The 16,435-nt window shown below is 43.7% G+C and overlaps 1 protein-coding gene across 1 annotated transcript in view; it reads right to left on the minus strand.

Moving 5' to 3' along the window:
* C1QTNF7 (C1q and TNF related 7) overlaps window positions 1-16,120 on the minus strand; it is a 154,742-nt gene extending 138,622 nt beyond the window's left edge. The window contains exon 1 of the mRNA XM_073609877.1: window positions 15,717-16,120. The gene's annotated coding sequence lies outside the window, so the exon portion shown is untranslated. The remainder of the gene's footprint in view (window positions 1-15,716) is intronic.
* Window positions 16,121-16,435: the final 315 nt, after the last annotated feature.

Here is a 16,435-nt window from a genome sequence, read left to right on the forward strand (position 1 = left end):
ACTTGTTTTTTTTTTTCGAAATTTTAGGTCTTTTTTTATTTGTTGCGCAAAAAATAAAAACCGCAGAGGTGATCAAATACCACCAAAAGAAAGCTTTATTTGTGGGAACAAAATGATAAAAAATTTGTTTGGGTACAGTGTTGTATGACCGCGCAATTGTCATTCAAATTGCGACAGCGCTGAAAGCTGAAAATTGGCCTGGGCGGGAAGGTGTCTAAGTGCCTGGTATTGAAGTGGTTAAAGGAAAGACAATTACAAATATTCTGCCAGGCATTAGTAGATGCAAACACCAACCAGTTATCTCTAGCCCAACAAGAATCAAAACTTTGTTGTATGCTCATCATATTATCAACAACTCTCATTGCATCAGTCTACACCAGGGGCAGGCAACCTTTTGAGCACAGTGTGCTGAAAAATGTTTTCACAGAAATTGAGCGTGCTAATTTTATAACAAAAAATGTCAACTTTACACTCTCAATCACAAAAGGATTTTTTATAAAGTTAATGTTAATAAACTGCTTTAGTAGTTAGAAATTAACATCCTGCACTCTCACGCCTCAGATCAGTCCCAATTCCTGTACCTTCACACCTCAGATCACTGTACTACCCTGCAAATCTGTTTTACCATTGTAACCCACTGCACATCTGCCCCACCACTGTACTACCCTACTCATCTGCTCAACCACTGTAGCCCTCCTGCACATCTGCCCCACCACTGTAACTCCCTGTACATCTGCCCCACCACTGTACCACCCTGCTCATCTGCCCCACCACTGTACCACCCTGCTCATCTGCCCCACCACTGTACCACCCTGCTCATCTGCCCCACCAATGTACCACCCTGCTCATCTGCCCCACCAATGTACCCCCTTTCTCATATGACCCACCACTGTAACCCCCTGCACATCTGCCCCACCACTGTAACCCCCTGCACATCTGCCCCACCACTGTACAACCCTGCACATGTGCCCCAACACTGTACTACCCTGCTCATCTGCTCCACCACTGTAGCCCTCCTGCTCATCTGCCCCACCACTGTACCACCCTGCTCATCTGCCCCACCACTGTACCACCCTGCTCATCTGCCCCACCACTGTACCACCCTGCTCATCTGCCCCACCAATGTACCCCTTTCTCATGTGCCCCACCACTGTAACCCCCTGCACATCTGCCCCACCGCTGTAACCCCCTGCACATCTGTCCCACCACTGTAATACCCTGCACATCTTCCCCACCTATGTAACCCCCTGCACATCTGCCTCACCTATTTACCCCCCTGCTCATCTGTCCCACCACTGTAACCCCCTGTACATCTGTCCCACCACTGTAACCCCCCTGCACATCTGCCCCACCACTGTAACCCCCTGCACATCTGCCCCACCACTGTACAACCCTGCACATGTGCCCCAACACTGTACTACCCTGCTCATCTGCTCCACCACTGTAGCCCTCCTGCTCATCTGCCCCACCACTGTACCACCCTGCTCATCTGCCCCACCACTGTACCACCCTGCTCATCTGCCCCACCACTGTACCACCCTGCTCATCTGCCCCACCAATGTACCCCTTTCTCATGTGCCCCACCACTGTAACCCCCTGCACATCTGCCCCACCGCTGTAACCCCCTGCACATCTGTCCCACCACTGTAATACCCTGCACATCTTCCCCACCTATGTAACCCCCTGCACATCTGCCTCACCTATTTACCCCCCTGCTCATCTGTCCCACCACTGTAACCCCCTGTACATCTGTCCCACCACTGTAACCCCCCTGCACATCTGCCCCACCACTGTAACCCCCTGTACATCTGTCCCACCACTGTAACCCCCCTGCACATCTGCCCCACCACTGTAACCCCCTGCACATCTGCCCCACCACTGTACAACCCTGCACATGTGCCCCAACACTGTACTACCCTGCTCATCTGCTCCACCACTGTAGCCCTCCTGCTCATCTGCCCCACCACTGTACCACCCTGCTCATCTGCCCCACCACTGTACCACCCTGCTCATCTGCCCCACCACTGTACCACCCTGCTCATCTGCCCCACCAATGTACCCCTTTCTCATGTGCCCCACCACTGTAACCCCCTGCACATCTGCCCCACCGCTGTAACCCCCTGCACATCTGTCCCACCACTGTAATACCCTGCACATCTTCCCCACCTATGTAACCCCCTGCACATCTGCCTCACCTATTTACCCCCCTGCTCATCTGTCCCACCATTGTAACCCCCTGTACATCTGTCCCACCACTGTAACCCCCCTGCACATCTGCCCCACCACTGTAACCCCCTGTACATCTGTCCCACCACTGTAACCCCCCTGCACATCTGCCCCACCAATGTACTACCCTGCATATCTGCCTCACCTATGTATGCCCTGCTCATCTGTCCCACCACTGTACCACCCTGCTCTTCTGTCCCACCACTTTAACCCCCTGCTTATCTGTCCCACCAATGTTCCCCCTTTCTCATCTGCCCCACGACTGTACCTCCTCCACATCTGTCCCACCTCTGTTCCCCCTGCTCTTCTGCCCCACCACTGTAACCCCCTGCTCATGTGTTCCACCGATGTACCTCCTTTCTCCTCTGTATCCCTCTGCACATCTGCCCCACCTCTGTACCCCCTGCTCCTCTGCCCCACCGCTGTAACCCCCTGCTCATCTTTCCCACCACTGTAAACCCCTTCTCATCTGGCCCAACACTGAACCCCCCTGCTCATCTGTCCTACAACTGTAACCCCCGGCTCATCTGCCCCATCACTGTACCCCCCTGCTTTTCTTTCCCACCGCTGAACCCCCTGCTCATGCCTCCCACCACTGTACCCCCCTGCTCTTCTGTCCCACCTCTGTTCCCCCTGCTCTCCTGCCCCACCATTGTAACCCCCCTGCTCATCTGCCCCATCAATGTACCCCTTTTCTCAACTGCCCCACCACTGTACCTCCCTGCACTACTGCTCCACTGCCCTATCCCCATGCTCTTCTGTCTCACTACTGAATCACCTTCTATCTGTCCTAACACTGAACCCATCTGCTCATTTGCCCCACCACTGTAACCAGCTTTCTTATCTGCCCCACCAATGTACCTCCTGCACATCTGTCTCACCTCTGTTCCCCCTGCTCTCCTGTCCCTCCACTGTTCCCCCTGCTCTCCTGCCCCACCACTGTAACCCCCTGCTCATCTGCCCCACCACAGTAACCCCCTGCTCATCTGCCCCACCAATGCACCTCCATTCACAACTGCCCCACTTCTCTACCCCCTGCTTTTCTGCCCCAACACTGGCCCCCCTGTTCATCTGGCCCATCCCTGTACCCCCCTGCTCATCTGGCCCATCACTGTACCCCCTGCTCATCTGCCCCACCAATACACCTCCTTTCACAACTGCCCCACTTCTCTACCCCCTGCTTTTCTGCCCCAACACTGAAACCCCCCTGCTCATCTGGCCCAACACTGAACCCCGCTGCTCATATGGCCGAACACTGAACCCCCCCTGCTCCACCACTGTTCCCCCTGCTCTTCTGCCCCACCACTGTAACCCCCTGCTCAACTGCCCCACCAATACACCTCCTTTTACAACTGCCCCAGTTCTCTACCCACTGCTTTTCTGCCCCAACACTGAACCCCCTGCTCATCTGGCCCAACACTGAACCCCTCTGCTCATCTGACCCAACACTGAACCCCTCTGCTCATCTGGCCCATCACTGTATCCCCCTGCTCTTCTGTCCCACTGCTGAACCCCCTTCTCATCTCTTCCACCACTGTACCCTCCTGCTCTTCTGTTACACCTCTGAACCCCTCCTGCTCATTTTCCTCACCGCTGTACCCTCCTGCTCATCTGCTCCACCACTGTACCTTCCTCTCATCTATGATATGCATTATATGCAAAGTGCTGGTGAAAGGAAGCAGAGATGAGACACATCTACCTGTCCTGGTACACTCATCCTGCTGATCCACCTCTCACATCTAGCCCACGTGCTTGTATGTGATGTATGTGATGTCACATAAAAGCATCTGGAATGGATGGCAATAATGAGCTCAGGTCAGGGGCATTTTCCGAAAACAGGGGCCCTGTGTGCAGGATGATAAGTTGGGCCCCCGCAGCTGAGAAAAAGTGTGGCACAGGAAAAGTTTGGTGTGATTTTCATTGCTCTGAATTCTGGCTGTGGCTTAAATGGACACAGAGTGCAGAGGGGTTCAGTAGTAAGCGATGCAAAGATTCAGGGATAACTTCAACAAAGTTTCCAGAAGCTTAATAGTAATTTCACGAACTGTCACCTGATTGTGGTTTTCTCAGTCAGTGAAATCCCTTCTTTCTGAGATTGGTAGTGGCAACCAAGCAAATAATCTTCCTCCAGATGGTGGGCGGGGTAGCAGGATTGTGATTGGCTTTAGCAGTGACTAAGACAGTCCTCCTCCTCCTGGAAACAAGGACCACCCCCCCCCCCCCAGCAGAACTGCACCCAATCTCTTCCTCATCACAAAAGCTGACGATCGCAGCTACAGCAAAGTTAGAGATCCAAACAATGTTTCCCATTTTTTACAATGTGGGGGGGCACAGTGCCTCCCCCTCAGTGCAGGTGCGGCATGGGGAATTCTGAAATTGGAATGCATTAGTGTCTCACTGACACTTCTCTGCGCTGCTCTGCTGATGGGGAGAGAGTCGATTGATTGACTATGAACAATTTCAGAATCAAACCTCCTGGACCCCATTGGAATCAGGAAAAATGGTAAAGTGTTCAAACACTTTCCAATTTACTTTTACTATTTTTCACAGTACATTATATCAAATGAATGAGTGAATCATGATAGGAATTATTTTATCAAATATGTGTATTGTTCTAACACTCAAAAATAGGAAACAATTATGACTTGATGGTATGAATAATTCAGAAATGAGAGGGAAATTATGATGCGATACTTATTAAGATGTCCTGAAAATGTATATCTTGATTAGTCATGCATCATGCACAAATATTCCATGATTACAATGAGAGAACACTAAAGAAATGAGACCACAAGTAATATTATCCACACCGGGGTTAATTGATCAATTGCATAGATCCAAATTTATTTCCAGAGACCCAAAATAAGAATTTCTGGTCCTAGAGCGCCATCTGATGGACAGGTATGATCACCACTTTAATAAATATTGGGTTAATCAATAGAAATGCCTTCCAGTCAGATGTGGGTAAATATTCAAAATGGCACCTTTTTCTTTAGATAAGGGGATCATATTCAAAGGTGTCATTTTCACTTAAGGAATCAAAATAATTAGGTTGAGCTGTGTCAGTAACTAGTAGTATAGACCCAATCCTTGCATTCTGCTACAGAGAATTCAATGGGAGGGACGGATTAGGGTGGACCTTGTTGCCTACCAACATAGTCTAAATTACCTGTGTTCCAAAATAATGGAGGCTATACCTACTAAATGAAAAATAAAAAATCTGGTGTCTCCTAGGGCCCCAGTATAAAGCTGTACTTGTTACTGCTAAAGCAATGTGCTATTGATACATCTGTGATTTTCTTTATCTAGATAAATCAGACATATATGATTTTTATTGACTTGTCAGAGAATAAACTGACATTTGTTTTCTTGTTACGTAGTCCATACAGTGAAAAATTTAGTGTGCTAAAAATCTCTACATAGACCTAAAAAGAAATCAGGAAATTAATCAAGTCATTGTGGTTTACGCTTAACCAAAACATTTTATGCTAATTAAGCTGGCTCACCCCAAGGTTGGAGGCATTGTCTTATATAGAGTAAATAAATAGTTGCTATTGCTGTATTGATTAATAGTTTAGACTTCAGACAGGTAACACAGGTGAGCAGCTTGGGGGTAACCAAGGCCCAAGAACAAAGGGCCACCCCACTGAAAACTGGAGTACTCTGGTAGCAATTGGGGAGAGGCCCCCCCACACTAGCTGAGTTTAGAGAAACTGCATGTAGCACGACCCCCTTGGGGACTGCTTGGATCTACCTGCTCATCTGCATCGCCCATTACCTTGTGAACATTCCAACCCACCTAACACTCTGAGTTCAGACATCTTTGCACCACCTTGAAGTAATAAGTCAAATAACTCAGTGCATTTATAATCTATTAACGTTTAATGGAACAATTCAAAGAGGATATTGTTACACAGAGGAGGCAACAGATCTACTGAGCTTTGGGTAACAGTCCTAGCTCAGTAGAGGAATCCCTTTTGGGTAACACAAGGCAAGATAATTTGTAGATAAACAGTATACTATATACACATATGTACAGTAGAATACTACTTGAACCTGAAAGGATAAGTAAAGGTTCATTATTTATACCGGCAAACTTCTAAAGGGGGAACCCAGGCCAGCCTATTAACCTTTAATTCTAATGAGAGATCAGGCTTAACAGAAATGGTATGAGGGCCCTTTAAGTAGTAATGACAGCAATGTCCCAGTTGCAGGCCTGATGGTCTTCACTGGCAGTCAGAGCTTGGTAGGCCCCGACCCCACTCTCCATGCACAGAAAGGTCCATCACGCATCAGGGCCAGGAGGAAGAGAGCGTGGGGCTTCTTTTATAGCTCCTCCCAGCAATCACCCTGATGGTAGCAAAGATCCCTGGGATATGTAGTCCAAGTGTATAGTCATGCGGAGCAATTACCATTCTGAGGAACTACCAATCCCACAGTCACTTTAGTTGTGCTCATGAATATGATGTCAGTTAATAAGGCTGGGCACTAGAGGAACATGCGATATATAGAAATACCGGAGGATCACTGTACTGTGCAATTGTAGTCCACATTGCTACATCCATGCTATTAGCTCTTGCCTGGCTGCCATTATATTGGGTTTGACAGTGGATGGCAGCTTACCCGGCAGCAGATAACTTGCCCACCTACCTCTACCTTATCGGGTGTGAGCTGCTGAGGAAGGAAATCTTCCCTGAGCATGACTAAGAACCTAGCATGTTGAGTTAAAGGGACCTGAGCTTGCATCTAAATATGGCAAGTAAATAACCACTCTGTTATAACCTGTATAATTTTTTAATGGTTGGTGGGTGGGTAGTGTGGGGGGTAGGGGGTACAATTCCATGTGCATTGGAGTGCCATTCAAAATTATGGCACCACAATGCACCACACTGCTGTTTGTATGATACTATGTGTTGTGGCAAATATGAGTATACATATGGGCCACAGGTCAAAATAGCCAGATTCAGGATATATTGTTGATTTTTTATAAATACAAACTCCCAGAAAATATACAAAAACACGTTTAAGTTTTCTTATTATTCATTCCTTCAAAAGTCACAAAATAAATGTAAATTGCAAGTCAACAGGTGCTATTATCTGAAATCTGTGTTTAGAATGCCCCCCAACCACACACACACACGCAAACTAGCTGAAAGCTGGAATTAGGCTTGAAGTGGGAATGCCTGCTATGTAAGCTTTTAGGTGAAAGTGGGGCATATGTAAGTAGATTTACAGAAAGGAGACATCTCAGGCCGGGGTTCTCAGTGTATTCTCTTGCATATAGTGAAGTCAGCAGGTTGTGAAACGTGTGGTTTGAGTTACACAAGTATGTGCATTCCATTGCAAATGTTTTGGCAGGAATACAGTGTATGTGTTTCGACTAGCAAATTATCTGTTGGCAAAAGTTGCCAACCAATGAGAGAGTATAGCGTATTTCTAGTAAGTACATGTTTTGACTTTTTATTATAAAATTTACCTGATCATAATTTATTTTGACAATACATCCACGTCTTTATATGTGTATTATACAGTATATCGATTTGGTTATTTTATTTCAAAAGTAAACACCAAGTAAAAATGTAAATGTGTCCTCCAGTGGTCATCACTGTATCATGGATAAAAGCCTATCTCTGGGCACACTTAGTCCTTCTTCCACTCCCCTTCCACCCATTAACTAATGTTTCCTTAAAATCAAAGTTTTATTTGATAGAAGATTTGAGGGCCTGCCACATCACATGGCCACGAATTTACATGGGCTTTTAGATTTTTTTTTTTAATTAACGTGGTAATTACACTAAGTGTAATTATAAATGCAACACTTTTGTGTTTGCCCCTATTTATAATGAGTTGAACTCAAAGATCTATGACTTTTTCTATGAACACAAAAGGCCTATTTCTCTCAAATTTTGTTCACAAATCTGTCTAAATCTGTGTTAGTGAGCACTTCTCCTTTGTCGAGATAATCGATCCACCTCACAGGCATGGCATATCAAGATGCTGATTAGACAGCATGATTTTTGTACAGGTGTGCCTTAGGCTGGCCACAATAAAAGGCCAGTCTAAAATGTGCAGTTTTCTGTATTGGGGGGGTGGGGGTCCAAAAACCAGTCGGTATCTGGTGTGACCACCATTTGCCTCATTCAGTGCAGCAGATCTCCTTCGCATAGAGTTGATCAGGTTTTGATTGTGGCCTGTGGAATGTTAATCCATTCCTCTTCAATGGTTGTGCGAAGATGCTGGATATTGGCAGGAACTGGAACACGCTCAATGGGTGACATGTCTGGTGAGTATGCTGACCATGCAAGAACTGGGATGTTTTCAGCTTCCAGGAATTGTCTACAGATCCTTGCAAAATGGGGCCGTGCATTATCATGCTGCAACATGAGGTGATGGTCGTGGATGAATGGCACAACAATGGGCCTCAGGATCTCCTCACAGTATCTCTGTGCATTCAAAATGCCATCAATAAAATGCACCTGTGTTCGTCGTCCATAGCATACGCCTGCCCATACCATAACCCCACCGCCACCATGGGCTACTCGATCCACGATGTTGACATCAGCAAACCGCTCACCCACCCAACGCCATACACTCTGTCTGCCATCTGCCCTGTACAGTGAAAACCTGGATTTATAAATGAAGAGAACACCTCTCCAAAGTACCAGACGCCATCGAATGTGAGCATTTGCCCACTCAAGTCGGTTACGATGATGAACTGCAGTCAGTTCGAGACCCAAATGAGACTGACGAGCATGCAGATGAGCTTCCCTGAGACAGTTTCTGACGGTTTGTGCAGAAATTCTTTGGGTTTGCAAAACGATTTTTGCAGCAGCTGCCCGGGTGGCTGGTCTTAGAGGTGAAGATGCTGGATGTGGAGGTCCTGGGCTCGTGTGGTTACATCTGTTCTACGGTTGTGAGGCCGGTTGGATGTACTGCAAAATTCTCTGAAATTTCTTTGGAGACGGCTTATGGTAGAGAAATTAACATTCAATTCAAGGGCAATAGCACTGGTGGACATTCCTGCAGTCAGCATGCCAATTGCACGCTCCCTCAAAACTTGTGACATCTGTGGCATTATGCTGTGTGATAAAACTGCACATTTTAGAGTGGCCTTTTATTGTGGCCAGCCTAAGGCACACCTGTTCAGTAATCATGCTGTCTAATCAGCATCTTGATATGCCACACCTGTGAGGTGGATGGATTATCTTTGGCAAAGGAGAAGTGCTCACTAACACAGATTTAGACAGATTTGTGAACAATATTTGAGAGAAATAGGCCTTTTATGTACATAGAAAAAGTCATAGATCTTTGAGTTCAGCTCATGATAAATAGGGGCAAACACAAAAGCGTTACGTTTATAATTTTGCTCAGTGTATTTAGGTGTGAGAGGGGTGGGGTAAAGGGAGGTAATTCTCAGAGGAACTTTTTAAAGCCAAACTCCTGGAAAATCCAATAAATACTCAGTATTTCTAGGGGAGAGATGAAAAAGCTCTATCACTTACCGGACTCCACACTCCTGCACTCACCTCCTCTGCCCGAAGCTCCAGTCTCTTGGAAGAGCTTTGGCGTCATCACATACAATATAGAGATATTAACCCTGTATTGTATGTTGAAAAGGATGGAGTGTGAACTTGGCCTGTTTCAGCTTACATAGTCGCTGGGCTGGAGGGTCTCTGCTGGAAAGCAGAATAAGGTATTCAATCCTTATTCTGGCACCTTTCACATAACGAACATTAACAAAAAATTCCTGAAGTTGGGCTTTAAGATTTTTGCTAATAATGTTCTCAGATACTGTGTATAGGGAGAGTTCAAGGAAAAAAGGTACATTTTCAGGAAACTGCCTAGCCACAAATAACATTACTAGCTGTTCTCTATAAGATACCAAACCTTCAGTTTAAAATCACATCCACTTTAAAAGGTTTAGACAATTTCTTGTTATCATACTATTAACACATTTTTAACATATTTATTTTATACTTTGGGTAGCTAAAGCAAATCAATTACATCACATGTCATAAACTCAGCATAACCGTGCCCATAATCTCAGCCTTACCATGCCCATAATCGCAGCCTTACCGTGCCCATAATGCAGTCTCACCGTACCCATAATCTTAGACTTACCGTGCCCATAATTGTAGCCTCACCATTCCCATAATGCAGTCTCACCTATTAACACATTTTTAACATATTTATTTTATACTTTGGGTAGCTAAAGCAAATCAATTACATCACATGTCATAAACTCAGCCTAACCGTGCCCATAATCTCAGTCTCACCGTGCCCATAATCGCAGCCTCGCTGTGCCTATAATCGCAGCCTCACCGTGCCCATAATGCTGTCTCACCGTGCCCATAATGCTGTCTCACCGTGCCCATAATCACAGCCTCGCCGTGCCTATAATGGCAGCCTCACTATGCCCATAATGCAGTCTCACCATGCCCATAATGCAGTCTCACCGGGCCCATAATGCAATCTCACCGTGCCCATAATCGCAGCCTCACTGTAGTCAGTGCCTGTGCCTGGATTACACAGTCTGCGGGCATCTCCCGCTGTGTGTCTCGGAGCTGAGTGTTAAAACTTTGGCCACACTGTGAGAAAAGTCCCGCCCTTCTCCTAGATCAGCTCGTGTGATAGACAGAACACTGCGTCTATCACATGAGCTGATCTAGGAGGAGGGCAGGACTTTTCTAACAGCGCGGCCAAAGTTTTCACACTCAGCTCGGAGACACACACCGGGAGATGCCCGCAGACTGTGTATGACATATAGTGGAGGAGGAGGGAGCGGAGCGCTGCAGCCACAACTTGGCCCAAAGCGGCCCCAGGGCAGGCAGCCTACCGATCAAAAAAATTTTGATCGATCAAAAAAATTAACGATTAATCGAGGAATTTATCGTTAATTTGCGCAGCCCTAAAAAAAATATCAAAATAGAACGAGGTTTTCACATTTATTGCAGATACAAGAGAAATTACGTTACTGTTATTTCATCTGTGATTAGTGTAATACGTGTAATGTATCCAATTATATTATTTCCCTCATGTTTGTCTCTTGTCACTAATAATTTTCCTACTTGATTTATCCTTCTATTAAAAAAAAAAAAACATTTTTTGCAAGATTTGTTTTTGCAATTATTGAGCTGCATTATACCAACAACAGTTTGGTGTTAATAAAGCACATAACCACACTTAAAGCGGAGTTCCAGCCAATTTTGTGTTTATTAAAAGTCCGCAGCTACAAAAAGTAGCTGCGGACTTTTAATAAACACACATTCACCTGTCCCACAGTCCAGTGATGTGGCTGCCCGAACCCTCGGCTCTCCCCAGGGCCAACATTGCAAGTATGAGCACCTGGCTGTGACAGTTTGTGACTTCACAGCCGGGTACGCACTGCGCTGCACCTCCTTAATGGATGGGAAATCTTTTGGGACCTGTGACGTCTCCTAGAAGATTGTAGGGAGGGATGGGGAGAGGAAAACTCCCACTTGAGCTGCTTGGAAGTGGGAGCAGGTACCTGTCAAAACTAGGTACCTGCTCCCCCCCCCCCAAAAAAAATTACATGCCAAGGGGGTAAGGAGTGCTTAAAGTGCAACTTCCACTTTTGGGTGGAACTCCGCTTTAACTAGTTAAAACAAGTGAATTCATGAAAGTACACTGAAGTTAATGTCACAGGTTTAGAAATAGATATAATGAATAGGATAAGATGAATTTCAATATAACACTTAAATGATAAAGAAAAGCAACTAAATATTGTTACTAAGTTTCATACTACCTATAAATTTTATGAAAATATGTTTATATTTTAAATTATACAAATAATTTTTAGTTCAAAAATTTTAAAAATATACAATTTAAAACATGATATTATTATAATAAAAATATTATAAGATAGTATTAAGATTGAAATAACGTATAAATAGGATTCCTAATTTTAATTGCCTGTAAATAAGCCTCAATTAAACCAGTCAAAATGCTAGGCAATTTAAGCTAAACACATGATAAAAAGTTACATAAGTGAGTTGTCATATCTGTTAATACTATATTGTATGTTACAACAATTAGGAGAAAGGCATCTAAAGATTTGTGCTAATAACTTTTCCTGATAAAGCCAGATTAAAATCATAGAAATAAGTATGAGGTCAGACAGACACAGATTGATGAACTAAAAATCTTTATGTTTTTTAGTCTTACCACTACTTTCCTGTAACAGAAGTTGTACAGTATGTCTATATATGACCAGTGCACTCAATAATCTAACAGATCTGGTCAGACACCTCCCTCTTCCTTCACACTACAAGTCTGCATGAAGATGATTGTGATGAGGGGAGTGGCCATTACTCAGCTATGCCAGGACAGAGCATCAGAATCAGGACAGGAAGTATTTTCCATTAGGGGAAATATTTGTTTTTAAGGCATTTAAAGCAAAAATCTGTTAAAAATCAGCAATAGGGAACTATAAAGAGAAAAAAAATGTTTATGTTAAACAACAAAGGTAAAGTAAGAAGACTTTGTGTAAATGTCCAGAATCTTACAGAAAAGTTGGAAGAAACTAAAGAAAAATGTAAGTTTATCTCTGGATTTTAACTCTAGACCCTAATAGATCCCATTCATTAACACCTATTACCTCTTGCACATTCCGCCCCCTCTTAGCATTGATCTCCAGTACAGCAATAAATCCTAACTCTGATGATGCTGAACAAAACAAAAAGAAATGAAAAAGGTGGAAATTTTTCACATCCCATGGAAGAGAAATGTCTTCCAGAATATAAACACACCATTTTATACAGTATGTCCGATAGAATAATTAATACCAGTGACACATTATTTTAAAAGAGAAGTAGAGCCAAAACTCTTTTGGCCCTACTTCTCCTGTGGGTCACAGAAGTGCACTTAGTTCTTCACTTCTGTGACCCATATTCAGCTGACAGAGGGCTAAAGTCCACTCATCAATCAGCTTTTCCAAGCTCTGGGGAGATCCCAACTTAACCCAGATGCTTAACATTTCAGTGAGAGCTCCAGTGAGCACTGGAGGGGCAGAGTAGAGAGCGGGTGACTGACAGCCACCTGCTCTCTGCTCACTGAAGAAAGGGAACTGAGCAGTCAGCAATCTTTGATCTCTCCGTTTTTAGTAATTAATGTGACATGCATGGCCATCATCTGTAATGTATAAACACGAGAAGAGAAGAAAAAGAAAGATATCGGCTTGTACAGTCCAGTATCTTTCTTTTTCTTGTCTTCTTATCTTTTCAGTTCTTGGATGGCTGGGGACAGATGTGGCATCAGATCGATGCTTCATCCACCTAGGTGAGTATGTAGGTTTATTTTTTTTCAATTCCCGCACTTCTCTTTTAAAGACTAAAAAGGAAGAACCATGACTTGTTGGAAGAAAGACATTACTATTTAGTGAATGACAAATCTTCCTTTCCCTCCCTCCTTTCCCTCCCAAAAAACTCAGATAGATAAAGTTTATGTTCTGAAGAAAAAAAAGAACTTTAAATTTGAAGCATTTGGGAACAAGACAGAAAAATTGATTCAAATGGATGTCTACTACTACATGATTTGCTGAACTCGTTGCTAGGAATCTTCATCATAACAGGAATACAAATTTACCTCTGTAACAAGGTTGTAGTTCTGCACATAAAAAAATGAGGCTTGTCAGACCCTTCATTTTGATAGCTCTGTCTGTTATTGCATCAGGCTTGTTCTTCCCAGAGGAGCATTACATATTAATTCACAGCCGATCAAATGAAACAGCTACTGAACATTGTATCATAAACATCTGATAACTGTATAGTTAGTTGGATCAATGATACAGCATTGTTCTTGTCGAAGAACATTATATATCCATATGTAACTCGCCATCTAAACTTTTCAAACCAAAAGCAATGGCTTTTGGGGGGTATTTTCATCTCTTCAAATTCGCTTTACAGGGGTAATAAATGTAAAAGCTAAACCAGCCATTCTCAACCAGGGTTTCATGGAACCCTAGGGTTCCTCCAAAGGTTGATATGGGTTTTTTCTTGACCTCCTATCTGATGATGCCTTCATATGTCCTGATTGAACACCACATGGCAGAGCCAAGTGCAGGAAAACCAGGGATCATTTTAGCTGTCTATAAGTTTGTCATCCTGATCACCACTGTAAGGGGGTATTCTTCAATTGCCAACACTGGAATGGGGGCGTTCCTCCACAATCACCACAATAAGTGGATTATTCTTCAATTGCCACCAATATAAGAGGGTTTTTTCCCTGACTCCCTGATGAATGAATTTTAGAAAGGGTTCCATGGGACCTGAAAATTATTTCAAAGGTTCCTCTGGGGTTAAAATGTTGGGAAAGCTTGTACTAAACTAACAATACAAACTAAACACTGCATTTACATCTAACACGGGCAAACTAATGCCTTTGACACAAACAGATTTGATTTTGCCTCTACTTTGCTAACCATGTTCTTGCTTTTATTGTTTTCTATTAGTGGGATGATATATTGCACTAGTAACCCCTACCCCATACTACCTAAATTGGTAACCAAGCCCGATTTGTCACTTATCTCACATGAAGCACAGCAACAAGACACCTTTAGAAATACTAAAGACCGTTTTCAACCACACATCCTAAGGGCTTACTGAATTCAAACAAGTGCCTGGAATATACCATAGTGTGGGGTATCTTTCCAACACTCATTAGAACTGCAGAGGCCATACAGAAGAGTGGTAAAACATCTTCAACATTACTCTTATCTCATATGAAGCACAGCAAGAAGATGTCTAAAAATACTGAAGACCTTTTCACCACTCATGCTAAGGGTTTACCCAATTCAAACCAGTGTATGGAACATACTCCTGTCTGAGTTATGTTCCTAATTAGAAATGAAGGAACGACTCAGAAGAGTGATAAAACATCTTCAAAAATACTCTTATCTCTCATGAACCATAGCAACAAGACGTGCTTAAAAATACTGAAGGCCCATTCAACACTTATCCTAAGAGCTTACTAAATTCAAACTAGTGTCTGGAAGCTACCCCAGTGTGGGGCATGTTCCTAACACTCATTAGATTGGAAGAAGCCACTTGAAAAAATGGTAAAACATCTTCAACATTACTAAACAAGTCAAATTTCCAATGACGAAGTAATACTAGTTATACCTTGACCTGGATAAATGAAAACCTTCAAACATCTGCCAACAAGATTTCATCTCCTGACTCCGCAGGTCTGCCCACCTTCAACTGGACAGAAGATCTCATTTGCAATGTTGGTTTACAAATATTTCATGGAGAAATCAGTTGAAGGAGTGAGACTCCAAGGGAGGAGAAGCAGAGCTGGGAAACACTTAGAGATCTCTCTACCAGAAGCCTTTAGAGATTAAATAATCTGGTGGCTGATTTCATTTACTAGTACTTAGAAAACATGAAATATTGTTTTTCTGTATTAACTCCAAAATGTGATGACTATACCGTTACACCCTGCAGCTATTTGGCACAAATGCTTTTTCTTACCTTATGTTGGAATATTGTCATCCGACATCCCAGAAATACTCTTGCAACCAAACAGTCCCATAGGTTTGAGAAGGGATCCTAAAGGTTCTGAAAAGTGTTCCAGGCACAGTGACACTCCAGCAGACTGTCTGATCTCCGGGAAAGGACTAAGTCTACAACTTGCAGATGATGAAGTTTTCTCTGCTACACTCCACTCCTATTCACTAGCACTTGCCAAGTTCTCTAATTTGAAGCAACTGCATCTTTTTAAAACAAACTTGGTCCCCTGAGGAGACTGGTTCTCTTGTTTGGGAGTGAGCGATGTAGAGGGATCTCTCTTCTCTCTATCCTCTAACAGTGTATCTGTCTTAATGGTGCTGCTCTCTACTTTGATCCATACAGTCATAGTGAATATCTCGCAGAGGGGATCTGCAGCTTTGGCTCCTATTCAGCTGAGGTCAGGAAGTCACCCTAGCAGCTGGGAGGGATTATGCAGTTAGATTTATGCAAGTCTAATATGTGGCCAGAATTATGGTTTCATTTATGTCACTTGTTCCTGTGTAATAAAAACTTTGAATTTCTAATAGAATTATACGCTCCATCATCTATTGAGCTGTTTAAAGTAAACTTTTACTAAGAGAAGTATGAAGGTTGCAATTGCTGGCATTCTGAAAATTGCTTGGCTGCCTCTTGCTTCAGTCATTTGAGTTAGTGACCCAGAACAAGTATGCAGAACATTA

The sequence above is a fragment of the Aquarana catesbeiana genome, linkage group LG01 (genome assembly GCF_042186555.1).
Source record: "Aquarana catesbeiana isolate 2022-GZ linkage group LG01, ASM4218655v1, whole genome shotgun sequence".
NCBI lineage: Eukaryota > Metazoa > Chordata > Amphibia > Anura > Ranidae > Aquarana > Aquarana catesbeiana.